At 38.7% G+C, this 21,842-nt stretch overlaps 1 protein-coding gene and 1 long non-coding RNA gene across 2 annotated transcripts in view; one reads left to right on the forward strand and one right to left on the reverse strand.

Moving 5' to 3' along the window:
• The window catches only part of LOC119647447 (four and a half LIM domains protein 2), a 258,080-nt gene that overhangs the window by 191,257 nt on the left and 44,981 nt on the right, over positions 1–21,842 (reverse strand). The window lies entirely within an intron of this gene.
• LOC119647449 lies at positions 12,104–12,663 on the forward strand. The gene is made up of 2 exons (XR_005248873.1): positions 12,104–12,344; positions 12,404–12,663. It is a non-coding gene; the product is annotated as an uncharacterized LOC119647449 (long non-coding RNA).

The raw sequence follows: 21,842 nt of genomic DNA on the forward strand, positions 1-21,842 counted from the left end.
TTCACCTGTTTTGAAAATCTGATATGTAAAAGTGTGTCTATGGATTGTTCACGCGGATTCCGTTTATAAATTGCCAAATTAGACAATACTTGGCTGACTATGTAAACGTAGAAGCAGATTGATAAAAGTAAAAAGCTGAGAGGTCTATTGATGGCTGTAAGCGGGGGTGAAAGGGTATGGGAATCGCAGCGTATTGTAAGCCGTCCCAACAGGAATTCCAACATTGCGCCGGTGAGTGAAGTACAAGTTGCCACAAATAGCAACGCTTTTCGATGGCCCTGTGAGGGACGCTAACGGTAGGCTTCTCATCTATGATAATGAGAAACTGAAGACGTGGAAGGAACACCTCACCACGATTCTGAATCGTATAATATTCGATGAAGTCTCACATCTTGTGGGTGATATTGTTATCCACTGTAGCATGCGAATACGAACTGTTCTTCGAAACGGAAGTGACGTTACCTTTGCGATCAATGCACTTAAACGGAGTCACGGCGTCTTTGACGTTCTCGCTGCGGAACTTTTCCACGCAGCTTCTCAAGTCTGGGCAGAGTTGTTACTTTAATTTTTTTCGTAAATGCTGGGGATCTGAGATCTCTCCCAACAAGTTACGATGGTCGGTAATATTTCCAAGATGGGCGCCTATCTTAAGTGCGACAACGGGACGAGTATTTACGTGCTTACTGCTGTACATTAGTATCTCGATTTCGCCGCTGGTAGGAACCATAGAATGGATACGACATCTCATCAAGCTGCTCAAATTCTTATAATTATTGAATCTGACGGCAATCAATGCGAATAAAAAATTACAAGCGAAGAAGCAACCAACTGCTTATTTATTTCAAATAATTTAATCGTTAGAAACAATGCAAGAACACGTTTAGGTAAAGTGAAGTTGCTTGACAACTGAATTTAAGTCGATACTTGTTTCGGCATGTACCAACGATATCAACAAACTGGAGGCTATACAAGGGGATATAAGTCTGGACGAAAACGCGTTACATGTCAACGGGGTGATTTTTACGTTGTTATCACATCATCGAGATATGGCCATGTGAATGCATTTCAACTCACACAACCCTTATAAAAATTTCGGTGGATAATAAGAAGACATGTATCGTGCACGAGTATACCAAAAATTTTCAAAGCAATTTACCCCGTTCTGCACCTCTGAGCAGGTATTTTTTGACGGCAGATCCTGTATCTTCTGGGGAGGTATAACATTAGAAGTGAAAACGGATCTTGTCTCTATCACAATGTCAAGTATCGGCCGCAAATCACGCCCTTACTTCGCAACTCGAACTGGAAGAGGTCTTGCAAGTATAGGTATACCATGTCTTCTCTTGGATTCATCGGTAAAAACTTTGGTTCTAAGGATGATGCAGCAATACCACGCATCGTTGCTATCGTACGCCGTTATTTGGGGAAGGTGAATAAAACGGCCAGCTCGAAACCCACAACACAATCCAATCGACTATTCATAGGATGAATTTAAAAAAAAGAATAAGTGGAAGACACTCCAGTATACGTGCAGGAGGAAGGGAAGGAGGACGGGAGGCGGCAAGAATTCATAAAAAAAATAGCCCTGGTTATGTTGAATTCAAGACACCTACCAAGTTGCCGTCCAGTTTTCTTAAGATAGTTAAATTGGCTGTTAAAACGTAACCACCAGCAGCCAGCGTTAGCTATACGGACTTAAGGCAACAAGACAAGATTACAATAAATTCCTAAATAGTTCATTATCAATAACGAGTAACATAAATAAACATAAAGGCACTTTCATTAAAATTCTACAAACCGGAGCCGAGAGACAAAACACTGAGCGAAAGTCGAATAGTTCACAAGGTATATTCTCATACAGTTCGAGAAAATGTAAGACCATTTAAATTCAACATAGTTAGGGCTAATGAAGCATCAGGTGGAAGATGTGATTCAGCAGAGGGAAGGGAACACTCATTAGCGACTCATTAAAAAAATAATTATTTGCAGTTTATTACTGATTTGCTTTTTAGGTTTTACATGAAACAAAACCTTATTAAAATGGATTCAATGTCCGTTTGTCTGCCCGTCATACCCGATTTGCCCGGAAACTGTTAAATCTATTGTGACGAAATTTGGTGAAAACATGCGGTCTGTGTGCTCCTTAGGGGTATCAAATGAAAAGGCTCGATTAGTACTTTTCGCAAGTACTTGTGGTACTGGATGAAGCACCGGGGAATGAGAACTCATGGAGTAAATATTCCAATGTGTGCTATCAAGTGTATCAATAGGTATATGCGAATATACATATGTACACATCAGTACGCGGTAATAGACAATGTTTGTTTGTTTAGAATGACCATAATATTTACATCTTCAATATGGACCTACATATATACGAAAAGAAAAACGTGCATAGGAAGTTCCCCACCTAAGATAAACACAAAACAGAAGCGCCCAGCTTCCGGTATTTCAACTTGTTTAGTTATTTGCATATCAGTATCAATTAAGCTATACTATCCAGCAGCTAACGTGTCCAGTAGATAGCATGTCCAGCACAGCGCAGACCAAAGTCATCATTCGTTCATTTATCCAAGTTGGTGATAAATGCACAGCTCGAAAAAAAACAAATTCAGCGCAACATTACTGCTTTTTTCACGAAATTACAAATCAAATAGAAGTTTGCATCGAATTTTATATTAGGTTGGGGAAAAGGTAATGTCGTATTTTGTCAATAGATGGCGACGCTTAAACATATCTTGTGTTGTACTTATCGCGTCGGGTCATACTATACGGCGATTTGAAGACGACAATGTGGGCTACAGGTGTCTCTTTGACAGTTTTATGATCGTACGTTTTAATCTCAAGTTATAGCGCGTCAAAGATGAAGTCCACCAAGCAAGAAATTCGTCATATTTTACATTTTTACTACCTGAGAGGTAAAAATGCAACGAAGGCGGCCAAAAAAATTTGTGAATTTTATGGGTCCGATACTGTAACGATTCGGTGGTGTAGTGGATGTCGAAGATACACCCCATACTGTAAGGCCAATCGTCGTAGAAACCGATCAAATCGTCGAAATCATCCAAGTAGACCGGCATGTGAACATTCGCTCGATTGGCCAGGAACTGGGTAAGGACCACAAAGCCGTTTAGCACCATTTGTAGAAGATTGGATTCCAAAAAAAGCTGGATGTGCCATACGAGTTGACGCAAAAAATCTCTTAGACCGAATCAACGCCTGCGATGCACTGCTGAAACGGAAGGAATTCGACCTATTTTTGAAGCGGATGGTGACTGGTGATGAAAAGTGGATTACGTACGAAAATCTCAAGCGAAAAATATCGTGGTCGAAGCGCGACGAGCCGGCCCAAACCATCGCCAAGCCCGGATTGACGGCCTGGAAGGTTTTGCTGTGTGTTTGGTGGGATTGAAAGGGAGTCATCCACTATAAGCTGCTCAACTATGGCCAGACCCTCAATTCGGTTCTCTACTGTGAGCAACTCGACCGTTTGAAGCAGGCGATAGACCAGAAGCGGTCAAAATTGGTCAATAGGAATGGTGTTCTGTTCCACCAGGATAACGCTCGACCTCACACATCTTCGATGATCCGCCAGAAGCTACGAGAGCTCAGACGGGATGTCCTATCGCATTCACCGTATAGTCCGAACCTGACACCAAGTGATTACCACCTCTTCCGGTCCATGCAAAACGCTCTTGGTGCTACTAAATTCACCTCAAAAGAGGCTTGCGAAAACCGGCTGTCTGAGTTTTTTGCAAATAAGGATCACAAATACGACATTACTGTTTCCCCAACCCAATATATGAAACCATTTTATATTTGCGAAAATTGTATTTTAATTCTTGATGGGTATATTTTAATATAGATTGGCATCAAACGTAACAATTCCTAAAAAATCATGCGCATGTCTACGCTTCTTCGCTTCCACGGTAAAAGAAAAATTATCCTTTGCAAGAATTCTGATCTGTAGCTGCTAGATATTATGAATATTCTCCGTCTGAGACGTTAGGTGTTGGACGCGCTATCTGCTGGATAGTATGAATACTTTCATCTCTACTTTGCTAGACACGCTCCGTGATGAATACGAAAAGCCTGCTGCTGGATACTATTATATGAATGCTCTCATAGTAAATATATGAAAAGATTCTTTTGTATCTGATACCTCAGGTCCTGGAGACGTTAAGCTGCTGGGTAGTATGAATAGAGCTTTGCTCCAAATAGATATACGAGTATATATGTGTAGCCTAATGACGTTCGCAATTTCAACTTACCCACAGATAAGTGTGGAGTAAATTGAAAATATTAAGATGCATACGATCAATATGTATGTATGTACTGTACGCACCCGTAAGCTATAATATGCCATTTTGTTTGTTTAGGATGAGGATAATAATTATGTTTTCAATATGTACATATGTCTCGGAGTTTGCAAACATATGAGATATATGTCAAACATAGTGAGAGATAGTCGGGCATTCAAAGGAACAAATCGAAACCGTTTGATGTTTTATCAAAGGTAACACAGGGAGATAAGACGTCCACAGTGTTTGTCCAGTTTTACCGACGTACTCAAGTTAGCCGTACCATGGAACAGTGAAGAAATCCTGTTCAGTTTTTTAGACACCGCTATAGCATACAGAATCTTTCAGGGCTTCAAAGGCATTCCCCATGCTAGGAAAAACTCAGTCCTATGAATAGGCCTAGGAATAAACCAGAAAACCCCAAATACTTGAAGATTTTAAGGTCGACAGAAAGACGGCACCCGATCAGCCGCTCCATGAATCGGAAATTACATTTACGAAGGGTGAAGCGCTTTAATACCTTGGTAAGGTATGCAATGATAATTCAATGCAAATGAGAGAATACGAGCTTTATTGGCTTATACTTTTCCCGCCTATTTTATACTCATCAAATAAGAAAATTATGATACTGTCGAAAAAAGGTACATTGAGGTCGTACAACTCCATGGCGCTAAAAGGGTTACCACGTTGGAACAAGAATAATAACAGCTACAGATGAGAGTTTCCTAAGAGCATTAAAAAGGAGAGTATTGTAGCGAATGTTTGGACAGAAAGAAAAACGGAAAGAAGTGGTTTCCAATGTTTAACAGTGAAGAAGTAATACGACTTACCAAAGCACAGCAGGCAGGGAATCAAAAAGCGGACGACCGCCTAATATGGAAGATTATTGCACCCGAACTGTAGTGGTAATGAACCATTTGATTACAATTTAGAATGTAGAAATTGCATGCTGTTCTACGTGTATTAGAATGTTCTTAAGTAAATACCATAATCTCAGGAAGCCATATACGGAGAATCAATGGATGGATGGAGCAGTTAACCTTACAAAAAACTCTATTCAGGAAGAAAGATAGAGCAAGATCGTTGTATTGTAAAGTTTCTACGTTGGTCTCATCAAAAATAGAGCGTCTGTTATACTCCAAAATCCTGCCCATTGGTGATCAATACATTCAGTGGGTATCCAAGTAAGGGGCTATAGCGCTATTTAATGAAACATCATCTGAATAAGCGTATCTGGATTACTAGCAAAGATCAACTTAATCATATCTTGCTCGAAACTTCTTAGATATTTACAGAAGTCTTACTTAGAAAAACAGAAATTTTAACCAGAACCGACGAACCCAAAATAATGTAAATTGTTCTCGTTTTGTATACAGACATATTTAGTTTCATGTGGGCCATAAAAATCCAAGCCTGTGCTCAAGACTATTCATGATTGCAAAGTTCTCTTCGTCCGCGACATTTTTTTACAAAAAAATCAGACTTGAAGATTAAAGTGATTACGTATGTATATTTGCGAACATATGAAAAACGTGCCCGAAAAGCCTGATGTGAATGTGAAAACGACTGTTGGTGCTTACAGATTCTAAACTACAGTAAATACGCAGTAGCTTACAAAAACTCCAATGATTTATTCGTGAGGAGAAGTGGATTTTTTGTTACGAGCCTTGAATCAGGCTCGAATTTCACTATAAATTACTTCATGCCCATATGTTACATTGCTTTCTTATTCGTATAACACTATGTAGATTTCGCACAATGCTACGTAATGTGGAGGCAACTTCGTTCTGAGCCGTTTCTAATAAAATCGAAAATATCAACATAGGAGAAAAAAGAAGACGGACCTCCTACGAGAGAATACAGGTATAGGTTAAAAATGTTTTGTTCTTAAATCCCCCAATCGGTAAAATTAAGTTAGTCAAATTGTTGTCGCGTAGGTTTGGTCATAACAATGTTTCATTCCTAGGTTCGCAGTTGTTTCACATCCCGTTTGAGATCCTTTCCAAATTATATACATATATCGCTTCACTTCATTCTAAAGAATCCAAGCAACAATTACCAAAAAAAAAACGGAGAAAATGGAAAAAGAGGAAATTTATACCTAAAAAGAGTTCTGCGGCATTCCTAAAAAGGGAAAACTTGGGAACGGAAAACTCAGAGCTTCAGGTATGAAAGGCTTAGCGTATTTCTTGTGTAATAACATTTGATTGTAGGATTCCATTTGTATGTTCGCGTATATGCATTTAGTTTGTCAGGTTATTCATTTTATTGTTGTACTGACAGTCTACACTTGATATTTTAACTTGCAGTAAATTTACTCAGAACAGACAATTTTGACCTACTATAACTTTGTTAATAATAAGGAAATTTCCATCAAATTTTCCAGTGTGATTCTTCATATTATACCGTACATTTTTTGTAGGATAAACTTCCATGGTTTTTTTCAATAAATTCACGAGATTGGTAAATATTCAAATATTAACTTTATTTAATATTCAAATATTAACTTTATTTTAAGATTAGTTTTTCCAAATTTTTTGATTAAATAATTCCTAAGAGTGAGCCCTAATATACTGATAATAATCGAGATCTTTCATTTGATATCCTACATGGTGAAAAAAAATTACTATGTCTAGTGAACATCCCGCATCCTTTTAACCCGACCTTGGAAAAAATGATCCGTGGTGCTAATGTAAATGCAAGACACACCATCCGCTTCAACCACAATCTTTGGCCGACAATATGGATATTTTGAGAAGAAAAATCTTAGATGTATAAACTGCCTTCATCCAGATCGAGGGCGGAACGAGACCGCAGGCTTCGCATTAATGAACGCAAGACGAAATACATGGTAGCAGCGCGAGCACCAAAAACGAAAGGAACAACAGCATGAAATAGCACTTGTTAACTGTGAACAATGCAGATAGCTGAATATAAAGGTATACACCGTTGATAGTTTTCCTTTTTAGGATCGAAAATCATAGCCGATAACTGTTACGAGAACGAAATCTGCGTACGGTCGTTGGCAGGCAGCAGAGCCTATTTCAACCTACAAGATCTATTCCGCTCCACACGTCTCACCATAGGCTCAATACTCAATCTGTATAAAAAAAGGATCTTGCCCGTCCTCATATATTCCTCGGAGACTTGCATTTTTAGCAATAGAAATGCGAACTCTTAGCCGCATCGCGAGAGAAGAATTCTTCGAAGAATTTTCGTCCGTTATAGGAGGATGGAAGATTTCATAGTCTATATAACGATGAAAATTATGAGCCAAATTGTGGATAAAATTCGGCTCAGTAGGTTGCAGTGGGCGGGTCACTTCATCTGTATGGGTGAGGATGATCCAACCCAGAAAGTCTACAAAACAATATCAATGGTAGGGAAGGAGATGGAGCGATGACGCAGACTAGGACATGAGGAAGCTTTTAGGGATATCAAATTAATGAATCTCGGCGCAAAACCGGGATGTCTGCAATTTCTTACTAAAGCAGGCCTAGTTATTGGGCTCCTAGTGATGATTATTTCAGTAAAATTCATAGACGTTGAATTCTACGTACATTTACGTTTAGCTTAAAAGAGGTCACATATTTCTGAAATAGAGAGACGCAGATTAAAAAGGGTAACAAAACACGAAAAGAGAATATCCAGAACATCATTATTTCGATTTTGAGATATGCGGCAGGGAGGAATGTTATTCCACTCCTTTTCTTTTTTCCCGCTTCTTATTCCCAGTCAACAAATATTCAAGAAAATCTTGCGATCTGTGTCCATTCAGATGTGAAACGAAATTGTTTCTCCTTGTTCCCGAGGGATAACTCAAGGGGAACCCGGGAATTAAATTTCACAAAATAACCCAAGGACCGAATCCTTCTTTCTATTTCTGTTGGCCTTATAATTCGTAATTTACAATTCTACATTTCCAAAAAGTTAATCAGATTTTTTTTACTGCCTTGGAGTTTAGGTTCTCCTTTCCCTATTCTTTTTATTTTTAATATAAACCTGCAGTTGACCAGGTGTCCAAGATGCGAATAATGTCATGTCTTTAGAACTGTTTTAGGATTGAGAGCGTCCTAAATCCATATCCATTTGATAATATAATATATAATCAGAACGAGAAAGTCTCCAATTTCTCGACTGACGACTCTCTGCCCAGAATGAAAGGTACGTCGGCCAAGAAAAAAGTCACGGGCGGTTTCACTTCAATCAAGTCGATGCAGACTCAGAAATTCCTTAATCTGAAAACAAACTTATATTTACTTCAGCCGGCTTATGTCTCAATTAGGCCATCTTTGCCCAATTCTATCGAAACTCATGTCGTGGTTTATATAAGATTGCAGCCTGTTAACTTGTTGTATATCTTACTAAAGTTATTTTATGTGGAAAGTCCCGTGCTAGTCACCAGGTGGAGGAAATCATTCATTAAGTGTATCTGGTCGAGGCCGCCTTCAGTTCACTCCTCTTCATTGCAAAGCCTGTGTATTGAATCTCACTATTGTTTGCAGATGCTTTCAATGACCGATTATTAGACCTACAATGTCTTCCACTTGCTTAGTTTCAAGGTTTTGCTTGTTTTCACCCGTCGATATGACCGATGGACTAATTTCTTGTGATGATGTCGTATCTGTAAATACATATACTGCCAACTATCTTCGATTACGTTGCTCTCAGATGAAACTGTCAGTCGCCACACTTTGAGAATCAAAGCTCAAGCAGCTTGGTCCTGAGGTCTTAAAAGTGTTAAAAGTGCATTAAAGATTGCATAAAATACAAAAATGTGGGCAACGATTCTTCCTGAAATTTTCAGGTTTCCTTTGACAAATGCACTCGGTGCCCAAAATACTGAGTGATTTTTCTCCTCTAAATCGTATGGATACGTTCCCTTGAGGGAAGCAACTATATGGCCCGAAATAGTAGTAGTAGCCCGAGAAGTAGACAGATATCATTACTGGCTGTCAATATACTTTAGAATATTATCTAGTGATTGAACATGAACTCGGAAAATCCTTGCAAATTTTTATAGCCAGCTACAAAGTGAGAGCTCAAGTTTTTCGACATTTTTCTAGAATGCTGCAGAAAAGCAGCATTTGCCATTCAGAAACCTGTCCAAACAACGCAGCAAAGAAAGGAAGGAATTAATATACACTTGGATAGTCAGGCGCACATCACTTACTTTTGGTACCTTATGTATGTACGTAATGCTATCAAGTTTAGCTAATACCTTAAGTGAGCACTTTCAGTAAAAAGAATTGGCAAATTTTCCCAATGGACCATATTCAATAAAACACGAGGCTAGTTGAGAGTATTTTGCACAGATTTCAACAGATTTCAGATGAAGTATTAGATCATCTAGCATTCAAGTAATGATACAAAGCCAACTAACACGATATTTCGGAACAGACTTCCGATTGAAGCGATGTGGCTCGCGATTATTCAACATCACTCTAGAGTATATAATCCAAAGGACGCTAGTGCATCTGTGCGTGTTCCGGTGAAGCTTGGAGAAGAAGCGAAGGAAGTTATCGAAGAAACGACCAACGAAAGAAACGACCGCAGGCCAGAAGAAAAACGCCCAATTAGACAAAGCATGACACTAAACGACTACAACTTCGAACAAATTACAGCTCTGGTGTATTTAGCCACAAATCTCACAAAGAACAACAATGGAATAGACGAAATCAATAGGTGGGTTACACTTACTAAAAAAATTCTACCTTGCCGGTTCCAAAACATACGAAGTGCGCAGGAAAACAAAGTTTGCAATATATAACAAGTCGGGAAACCGAAAGCTGGACATTTCAGGTATGAAAGGTTTTGTGTATTTCTTTGAGTATGCATTTGCCCCTTAGTACGTAGCACACAATATTTGCATATATTATATTATGTGAGAATATCCACTTTCAGTTTTGAATTTGCAAAGAAGCAACAATTTTGACCTATTATAACTTAGTAGTTAGTAGTTAGTTAGTAATAGTGTGATTTCTACTAAAGTTGGTAGAATCCTGCTCCATGCTATATCCTATATTTCGTGGTGCTAAAATGAACTTAAGGGGGTTTTGCAGCCAATTACTAAAAATAATAATAGTATTGTTAACTTTATTTGAACGGGTATCGGTATGGAGGGTATTTCGGAGCCTGGGCACCATATAGTGACAACGTCGGATTTTTTTTCAGAATGAGTCCATTCAAGAAATGTTCACTTTCGACCCCCCGTACTCCCCATCTTTCTAACAAATGACAAAACCGAGATCTGCTTCGAAAAGTACTAATCGAGACCTGCCATTTGATACCCCACACGACTATATTTGATGAAAAAAAAAAATTTACACCCCGCTTTTTCATATATGTAACTCACAGTATGCGTGAACGTTCATAGTTCCCACCTTTCCACCAAATTTGGTGTGAATCGTGTTTGTTTTACATAAAACCTTAAAAATTGAATTCGGCCGGTCCAGTGTTATGACAGCGAGATGTGGTCCAGGAGACAATGCTTTCGAACGTTGAATTCTCAGGAGAAGTTTTGGCAATGAGGACTGACGGCGAAAAGGCAAAGAGATGCAGTAGTGTGTTGTATCTATTATAGAACGAACCACAGCAAGCCATGTAGATCCTATGACGGACAGAAGAATTTCCGAAGCGGTTAAAAAACTTCGAAACAGACGAGAAGATTCAGTGAACAACACAATTTATACGATACTTAGTTGGAGGTGCGTCTAGATAGCTGAATGGTTAGACCAGAAGGCTGCCGTACCGAAGGTCACGGTTCGAATCTCGCTGGTGGCAGTAGGATTTGTATCGTGATTTGACGTCGGATACCAGTCGACTCAGCTGTGAATCAGTACTTGAGTTAAATCAGGGTAATAATCTCGGGCGAGCGTAATGCTGACCACATTGCCTCCTACTGTGTACTGTAGTGTACCGTTACGGTCTTGAATGAAGCACTCTAACACACTTCAAGGCCCTGATCCAATATGGATTATTGCGCCAACGATTATTATTATTAGTTGGAGGACTCGCTCGCACGACCGCGAAGAGTGGAAATGAAAACTTCTGGAGACCGAGGATCGATGTCGGACTGTAACACCATAGAAGACCAAGTACGATTTAACTACCCTTTACGTCTTATCTACTTTGCAGTGAACATACAGGCAGCTTAAAATCATACCTGGCAAACTTTAAGGTATTTAATCAATCCCATAAGCCAACAGATTAGAGAGTAATGCCAAACAAAGGCAAGTCCACGAAGATAATTCTTATCATTTAACGTAATAAACACTAATCAGCAAGTCCGAATTATATTGAAATGCCCCAAGCAAACGCACTTAAATACTTCGGTCCTGGCAAAATTTAGCGACTATTTCATAATGCGAATAACACTAAATGACACAGAATTAATCGAACATTCGAGACACATCGCGAAAAAGAATTACCAGGCGAACCTGAGTTTTAAGGTGTTCACCATTCCCCAATATCGCGTTTTCAAGAAAATATGTTATCTCAGCCTTAGCTCAACTTATCCTTTTATGGGCATTCTCTTGTTGATAATGAAATCGCAAAACAACTCACAAGACATCAGAGCTGAAACCAGAACACAAGCAATATTTATACAAATGGGATGATCATTGCTAGAGGAAGTGAATAGCCGTTTATCAGAGTGTTATCAACGAACGATAAATTTTCGCGCGACTACTCACTTCCATAGCGTCTACAATCCAGGCTTCCAAAGAAGTACTGGAAGAGTCACCATCAAAACTTTATATTTTAAATCAGAGCAATTTTCTCAATAGGTTTATTTACAAGATAGCCGGTTGTCTAGTCAGGGGGACTCGTCTTTCCGGTAGACGGTTGGCAAGAATGTGTAATGCGTGCTCGGGTGAAATTGATCAAATCCACTTGTCTTGTAAAGAAGACATTAAGTGAGGGAGTCCGATTGATACAAATTAAATTACGGAGCAAGCGTAGGTGTCCCAATGAATTATGAAAGAGGTAGTGGTGCCGAGCAGCTCATTTTGCTTGCCTTGTGCTTCCGCTGGTGTGTTTGAGGTAATATTTTCAGTTATGTCAAGGGCCGAAAACAATGGAGTTTGAATTTTCATCCTTAGCCGTTCCTTTCATCTGTAGCCACATATGATTTCAACTCAATATGCATAACCAATCTAAGGTACTAAAGTTTCCAACACCAGGACTGGGAAGAATTGTTATAAATATAACTCCTCCATTTTCTTGAATTTACCCTTATAACATGCTCAAAATAACTTTAAATATTTACATTTTTGTTGCAATCCCTCTGTTCATATTTACGAAAGAAAGTGAACAATAAATGAGAATGATAACGATGCGTTAGTAATTATGTACACAATGATATTCTGCCTGCTTTCTGAACAATGGGATACTTTTGTTGCAAACAATAGACTGGCTGACATTAGAGCATAATGCAGAAGCGAATTATAGCGCCGATCTTCTCATGGAATATCTTAAGCATAAATCAAAAACCATTTTATTATGAACTATTATTACATATCATCAGTCAATGGAGTAATATCGAAGTCTTCATAAGGCTGAAATTTTAAATGTGGAGAGTGTTTTCAGCATTCAGCATAAAACTGAAAAGAACTCAGAATAGTACATGTATGTATGTTTACCCGTAATATGGTATTCACAACTAAGTGTCTTCACCAATACTAGGTAAAACTGAATTTCGAAAAAAATGTCAATGAAACTAACAAGTCATTTCTATGCTCCTCCAAGCATAAGAGCCTCGAAAGCCCACAATTCAAGACCGCCAAAAATCACACACAACAATATTAATATTAGACCATGGAAACCCAGACCAGGTGTATACGCAAGTTTTACCGGTTTTTTTAAGAGATGACGTCGGCGAAAAGTACGGAGCCTATTAATTTGACACATACGCCATTTTGTTCGTCTGACAGTAAGCAGCGAATTAACACAATTTGAATTCGACAGAAATTTGCGGCTTTGTTTCTTCGTTCTAGTTTTGTGCCAGAAAAAGAACATTTGCAGTATACATTAATTTTCTTATTCCATCAAAAAAAACCGTTTGCTGGTAGAAACCTACGGTGCACACATTTCTTCGGTACAAACATATGGGACAAGGTTTCGAAAATTCAAAACTGATAATTTAATGTGGCAAGGATAATCCTTCAAAAGCAATCCCAAATCATTTCGATAAGAAGATCATGATCTGTGTCTGGTGGAACCAGTTGGGTATTGTATATTATGAATTTTTGAAGTGATGACAAATGATTGAATTCGATTAATTTAAATCACACATTTGTCTAGAAACGTTTGGAATTGGGCGGAAGACATGGCGAAGTAGTTTTTGTTACATTAAAATCCGTCGTCTCGATATTGGATTTAAATAAATAAATCAAATATACAAATAGGGCTTTCATTCAACTTCTGCTATCAACCTCACCTGACAATTCCCAAAAAAAAAACAAATTCCGATAGAACATCCTGTTAAAATCAGTCGCCTAACCCCAAACCCCCCAACCCCAGACTACCTCTTCAGAATGACTTAATAATTTCAAATGCTGAAGATGGGAGTGGCATTATCACGATCACTGACCTAAAAGAAACAACCAGAAATGTAATCAAGTCACCGCTAAAATACTGCAAGAACTGACGAATATTCAGCAATATTTGGGTCCATGATCACTTTTGTCAAGTGTCACAAATCCAAATTATTATTAAACAAGGCAATGGCTCAGTCAATGGAAAATCATGTAGACTCATCATTTTTGTTATCTATGCTTCTGCTTTATTTGAACAAAATTGGCCCATTTCCTATCAATTTGAAGAAAACATGAGTCAATCGAGCAAGCTACTTCAATAAAAACAACAAAACGCTTGAAAACGAAAATTATTATTCTCCCCCTTTGCTGGTTATCACGCAGGCCTGTCACATGGTACGGCATGAAGGACTTTGTATCTATAAAGTCAAAAAAATTATCTGTTTTTTCATAGAAGATTAATGTGGTATATATCTCACGAATAGACAGTTTTTTTCGTAAAACCTAGCGCCTACAAATCACAAAATACACAATCAAAACAGCTTTGCCTCAGGTCAGTGTTATCGGACCAACGACATATCTACTCTATATGGCCGACCTGGCAATTTCCACACATCTGTCTTTCGGCGCCTTGGAAAACGCCACTGAAATCCTTATGTTACATCAAACTGAATTGCTTCATCTTGGTAAAAATGCCATCAGCTAACGAAGAAGGAATTCGTCTTAATCGACTGCATGACTACAAAACAATTTGACCCCGTGAATACATCACTTTGTTATTAACCAGAAAAATCCTACTGAAAATGGTTAAGCAGTTTCGCGAATTTTTTACCGGGAATTAGATTTAGGGAGCTGTCCAACTATCCAGTGAACAGGTACTCTGAATGTTCTGCTTCATATTTTTCCTTAAAATTTAGAAGAAAACTAATAAATACAGCTCAAAAAAGTGATCCTACACAGAAGATAGTAAATTGCTTTGATAGTTCACTTGGAACCATGACCTGTGTTTTTGCAATTTCTGGCTCCTCTCATCAAGGCAAGAACCACGTACTTTGAGTCGATCCCCCAAGAAATTAAAACTGAATGCCTTTAAATCACAGGAACTCTCATATCATAATTGCGCCTCCGACTGGCCCGCGAAACAGAATATAAAATAATAAACTAAGTTTGTACAAGTCGGGAAACCGGAAGCTGGACGCTTCAGGTACGAAAGGTTTTGTGTATTTCTTAGTACGTAGCACGTGCATAATATATGCATATATTTTGTGAGAATAACCACTTTCGGGTGATATTGATATTCATAGTTTTGAATTTGCAAAGAAGCCACAATTTTGATGTATTATAACTTTGTTAGTAATAGTGCGATTACCATCAAACTTGATAAGATCATGCTCTATGTTATAGCCTACATCACTGGTGATGCTAGGATGAATCTAAGGGGAATTTTGCGGCCAATTACTAAAAATTATAGTGATATACTATTATTAACTTTATTTGAAACGATATCGGTATGAAAGGTATTTCGGAGCCCAGGCACCAGTGGCAGCCTCCTGATTTTTTTCAGATTTTTAGGTTGGGTAGTTTCTGAGAAGCACAACCCCCGCACTCCCCACCTTCCCCACAAATGTCAAAACTAAGACCGGCTCGAAAAGTACTAACGGAGACCTTTAATTTGAGTTCTCACATCACTATATTCGATGAAAAAAAGTACACCCCCCTTTTGCATGAAGGCTCCCCTCCCTTAAATTCGACGTAAAAGGATGTAACTCACTGTATGCGTGAGTGTTCACAGTTCAAACTTTTCTACCAAATTTGGTGTCAATCGCTATAACCGTCTCTGAGAAAAATGCGTGCGACGGACAGACAGACAGACAAACAGACAGTAAACCGATTTTAATAAGGTTTTGTTTCACACAAAACCTTAAATGAGGCTGATGACGAAACGTGCACTGATTCGATTGGATTCAGACTTTCCTCGACACAATGGGTTATCCTTTCAACCTAGAATCTCTCTAGCCTATTGTTGGAGATACTGTTTACAAAAGTTCAATCCATTTTTTTTGTTGCAATTTTAAAACTGATTCAAAAGTGTAGATAATCTTCTTGATAGATGGTCCGAACTTCTCTCGTTTTCACCCACTTCCCTCCTTTTGTACACCCACTAGAAACACATTCAACTTACGGAAAATCTTTCCATTTCCTTATAACATTTAATGACAATAACAACAATTTAGGTCATTTACAATGTGACAGACGAACAACCAGGACGAGACCTAAAATCGGTCCAACTTTGCATAGAATTTTCCTCGCAGTGGAAATTACATTTTTTAACATAACTCGTTTGACTTGTATCATATTAATTCAAGGCTGATAGACAGCACAACCCAGAATTCACCCCTAGAATACGGACGTAAGCTACACTGGGATGTTTGTTAGTGCATGCTCCTCATAAGCCTAATTTGTCTAAAATAGGTCCTCTGTAGTTCCTCAGCGCAATTTGGTCCAACTTTCCTTGACTCCTTATTTCCAAATCGAACATTCAACCTTGTTATAGTTTACAAAATCATTTTCCTTTCTATTTGGATATTTGGCTCAGGTAAACTAACTGCTAGTCACGACGGTAAATTGACAACAAGGCAGCATTTTGCGGCCGGCAATAACACTATCCAAGTTCGTTCCACACTAGGCCCGGAGCCACAAAAAACACCAAACACTCAATAATATTCTTTGCACGTCGCTCCTTCAACTCAACCTGCAAAATGTATCTGCTATCAAAAAAGTTAATAAAACGAGCAACATGTAATCAACACGGCGGACACTAGGCAGAGCTTTCGAGGGAACATTCGCACTATCCACCACGGCGCGTGCAACTCACCACTGGGCTCGCTCGGCCGCATTCAACGGAGCCAAACCCAACTGTCGCGCAAATCGCATTCAACTGAGTTAGCGGTAGACCCTCGACCGGGGCCCACTTGGGGCTTTCCGGGAGCAGAAAGCTCGCCAGTCGCGTAAACAAAGGATTGATTGGATCCATCCTAAGCGAAAGTGGAATTAAGGGGGTGGGCGAAGGCAATGGTTCCCGTATTTTGCGTGTTGCGGGAAGGCACTCTTCACTTTCGAGCGTTGACTCCAGTTCTAGCCAGGGCTTAGGCCACTTAGATAAGCGTGATATCTCAAAAGTTCTTTTGCATGTGCTGGAAATGTGGAGTTTTGCATTCTCTAACTCTTCGTTGTGAACAGCGAAAGCATAGATAAAATCCTCATGCGTTCAGGTTATAGTCCAGCCGCACGCAGTAAATATCGTAATTATCAGAGAATCCCCCGATTAAAGTCTTAATTGCGTCGGCAATATTTTCATTTGATTTAGAGCCTGCTTTGAAATTACTCAAAGTAAATGCACAGTTTATAGAAATTACGTTGTGTGTTGCGGCCAGTTTTTCATCAGTTTGGCCTCAGTTAGAATGACAAAATTATGACAAACTGATAATTTATGCCAATGACGGGTGAACTAAGCAATAATATTTAAATTTTTAAATAAAATCGGTGACTCCCGAATGATTTGCGCGATTAATTGCATGCAACATAATCTATTTTTTGTCATCCTATTTATACTAAACCCGTCAGTAAATTTCTTTCCCATCAGCCAATTTTTAATGGATTGACTTATGGCAGACTGATGAAAAATTGACCGTTTTTAAATACTTCTTAGTTTCTTATAACAGTGGGGTACATCATATCTGTCGTTCCACTTCATAAGTTGTTAATAAGTTGGCATTTCGACCAAATTTCCCATACCTCCAATATGAACAGAAAGCCTACCCTTTCCCCCACCAACAACCAGCTAAGTTGTTGCTCCTAAAATTTTTCAAGCCGCAAGGAAATCAAACTTTAAACCATGTTGGGGAAGCTAGTGGCTGAGATGCCAATCCATTCTACTGAACCCATTTTCCTCATTCCATTGAGTGCTACCTCAGCTCTGATGTTGCGGCCATTATGTCCTTACATAATTATACCCTCAAATCTACGTCCAGTTTGATGTAGTAAGCCAACAGACGAAAGCCTCGATCCTAAAGGCATCGAAAAACATGGATCTTCATAGGATGTTTTACGGTGCGTTGGAAAAATCTTTCAACTTCAACACACTACAACAGTTTCAGCGATGCGAATAACTAACAACAGGCAAAAGTAGGACAACGTCTGAAGATTTGCCTCTGCCTGATGACAAAACCGTGAGCGATTTTTGTAAAAAGTTAGTTTCTGTCCAGAATAAAGTGGTTCCTTTACTAAAAAGAAGCACAGCTTTTGAATGAACACTCATCTTTTGTTTATTCTATCACAGGGACATTGTAAAGGAAATTGGATCCACCCTAATATGGTGAAACCACCTGCCATATGGGGAGACGCAATCATTGTTACTTTTTAACTACCAAGGATGCGGTCCAGAAACAGACGAAATTGAAACAAGATATGAATTTCAATTGATCCTGAAAATTCTGATCGCTAAAATATTGTAGTTTTCTTTTCTAGTAACTACTACAGAGAAATTTGGCACCTTTTATGGAAATGTGTAAATTTTGAGATGGATTTTATCGACATCCATCACAAAGGTTTTTTCAAATAAAGATATCCATCTTTTGAAATAAAATTCCAGTTTAAACGTTCGTTGGGAATGAGAACAACCAACAGCCGAAAAGTGCGTTAGAATGAACGAATAATAGGGAGAATTATTAACGGGAAAATTGAGCGGAAAAAATGATTTTTCAAGATAGCGATGATGAGAATTTATACTCTGAACTCCCTTCTGCAAGGCCTATTACGATCTAGTTTAAAAAATGTTTATTTCCTTGGGCTGCTTTCAGATCAATGACACTATAATTTTTATCCGCTCCTCTTTTGGCATTCAATTTTTATTTTAAATTATTCTTGATAAATACTTTTTGCTTGCTTTTATTCTCCCTTCCAAGGATTATACTTTTTCGAAAGGTTCATCGATGGTAATCTTCTGGTTTTCTGGAGTCATAGATCTTATTTTTAAGTTAGTGTACACCAGATGGTTGGAGATGTTTAAATCGGCGGGTTTAAAATTTTCAACTGCTTTTTAACAGGTAGCAGGTTGACAAGTAGAGAAAATACAATATATGGGCGCCAATATAGACTCGGATCACTATTTCGTTGGCATAGTGCTTCACACCAGAATTAATTCCACCTCGAATACTGAATACTGAAGCCATTCATAACGAAGCCCTCTGTAACACCTACAACGGGCAAATGGATGCCGCAATAACCGCAACTAACAGAATTCCTGCAGATGAAACATCGACAAATGACCTTCACAGCACAACGTTACCATTTGTACAAAACTCGGCCATACGAAAGAGAGTTCATTCAAGAGACTTCACTCAGCAACATATTAGATTGTCTCTCTGCGGCAGGAGTCGGAATAAGGCCACCAGTTTTACCATATTTTCACCGACTTTAAGGCCGCCTATAATAGCATGGCTAGGATGAAACTATACATGACCTTGGCAAAATTTGCTATTTTACCAAATAAATAAGACTAACTACGTTCTCCAATGTGCAAGACCAGATAAAAGCAGCAGGATCACTCTCGAGACCATTCAACATCAACAACAGTTTAAGACAAGGGGATGCCCTGTCATGCGTCCTCTTCAACCTGGTCATGGAAAAGTGATCCGTGGCGCTGCTGTAAATGTAACAGGCACCATCCTCTTAAAGTTCATCCAACTATTGCGGACGATATCGACATCATAAAAGACAATGAACGGCGTCTTGTGGTAATGGAAACGAAGATGTTGCGTTGGACTAGTGGCGAAACGCGCCATAAATACATCCGAAATGAGCATATTCGCGATCGATATGGAGTTGTACCGATCGTGGAAAAATTGCGAGAGAGACGTCTTCGATGATATGGTCATATAATTCGCGCTAACGGGACTTCACTCATCCAGATTGATCTGGAGATAGAAATCGATGGTACTAAAAGGTCGGTCGAAACAACGGTAGCTTGATACGCCGGATCAGGATTTAAAAGCCTCGCGATTGCATCCAGATCAGGCCTTTGAAGAAAGATAACGGTTGTCAGCGGGATAAAAGCTAAAGAAAAAGAAGAAAGTAAGCTAAACTTCGATAGTACTGATCGTTGTATATTCTGTTACCGGGTTACAGGAAAAGAAACTGATAATTCGGATGGCCCACTGATGCAGGCGATATCTATCAGCGGAGTTATCACTTGATTGATTATAAAAGGACTGAATAATTAAAATAAGTATGTAAAGCTACAAAAATACAAGATAATTCTTCATACCCACAACTTCGTCACGCTAAAAATGTTCCTTTTTTGAGTTGGTTTGCACTACCAGCCGACAGAAGACGTTGATGAATCAATTAAATGTGCGAGGTTTGAATAAAATAAATGAATAAAATCAGAGCAATAATACGTATTTTCTTATTCGCTAGTGTTTTATATTTAAGGAAATACATAACAATTCGCGGAAACAACTTATTCCTCGTACAACACAAACAGCAAAAACACTAACAACCTGCGTCTTATTGCTTCATTCTTATGAAATCCCCTTGTATAGTAAATACACTTTATATCAGGCAAAAATGTCAGAAACTAACCCCATTACATATTTTTAGCTAAAAACATACTGATTACTACATATTGGATAGGCTATATGTAAAAATTCCACAGGTGAGGGTGATATATCATAAAATTAAAGAGGGAGAGTTCCAATTCATGACTGAGGAATTTTACCTCGATAAATAGAAAAGCTTGTGGTACCACTCACTATATCAGATATTAAATCATACAATATGTGTATTATCATCCACAGTATTGCAAGGTGCACTCACGAAATAGTTTAAGTTTAAATTATAAGTTAAGTTATATTATTATAGTTCTAACTGATCGCCACATACCGCACAACACGCTTGATGTGCTGTTAATTGACAAGGCGGGTCGCTCTGTGTATATTGTTGATGTTGCTATCCCCCATAATAGCATCATGAAACGGAAACACGTGGAGAAGAAGGTGAACTATGAGCCACTGGTTCGGGAAATCAAAGAAATTTGGCGTCTCGTGAGGGTGGCTGTAGTTCCCATAATATTGTCAGCTACAAGTATTGTACCTAAATCCCTTGATGTCTTGGGACTCTCACACAGTCTGGTTCAAACCATGCAGGAGTACACCATTCTGCATACGTGCTCGACGTTGCGAGGATTTCTCGACGAATTCTGCCACTAACCTACCACCGGACACCACCACCAGCGTCCCTTTATCTTTTAAGTAGGTAGGACCGTCCGAGCCTAAATGGTTGGCACTTAGTGCTAGTATTAGGTAAAACCCGGCATCTGCCGAGATTGTGACGACTTGAAAATAATAATAATCGTTGACGCGACAATCAAATTGGATCTGGGCCTTGACCGTAACAATACGCTACAGAATTACAGTAGGAGGCAATGTGGTCAGCATTGCTTTCGGCCATGATTATTACTTTGATTTGACTCAGGTAATCATTGACCGCTGACTTGACTGGTATCCGACGTCCAGTCATGATACAGATTCAGCTGTCATCAGTAAAATTTAAATCGCGACCTTCCATACAACAGCCCGCCCCAGTTTAAGCTGCCAGAATATTTGAGAAACCCCGGAAAGTCCGGAATAACGACCGAACCCAATTATGGGTCCCGTCTACGTGATCTGTACAACCATCATAATGTCACAAGCGATAAATAGGTAACCAAAGTTGATTATTACTGTTTATTAATATTCTAAGATAGAATAAAAAAAATATAAAACGACTTCTATTCGATTAAAAAGTTCTTTTTATTTTATATTTTCGTTAATAATGTATAGATTTCAATAATCAACTATTTCGTTGTATAAATTACTCAGTCTGCAGGAGAACGGAATAACTTGTTCTCCAAATACTAATTTGTAAAAACAAATAACTGCCAGATCGAAAAAGGAAACGTCTTGCC

This window comes from Hermetia illucens, chromosome 2 (assembly GCF_905115235.1).
Source record: "Hermetia illucens chromosome 2, iHerIll2.2.curated.20191125, whole genome shotgun sequence".
NCBI classification, from domain to species: domain Eukaryota; kingdom Metazoa; phylum Arthropoda; class Insecta; order Diptera; family Stratiomyidae; genus Hermetia; species Hermetia illucens.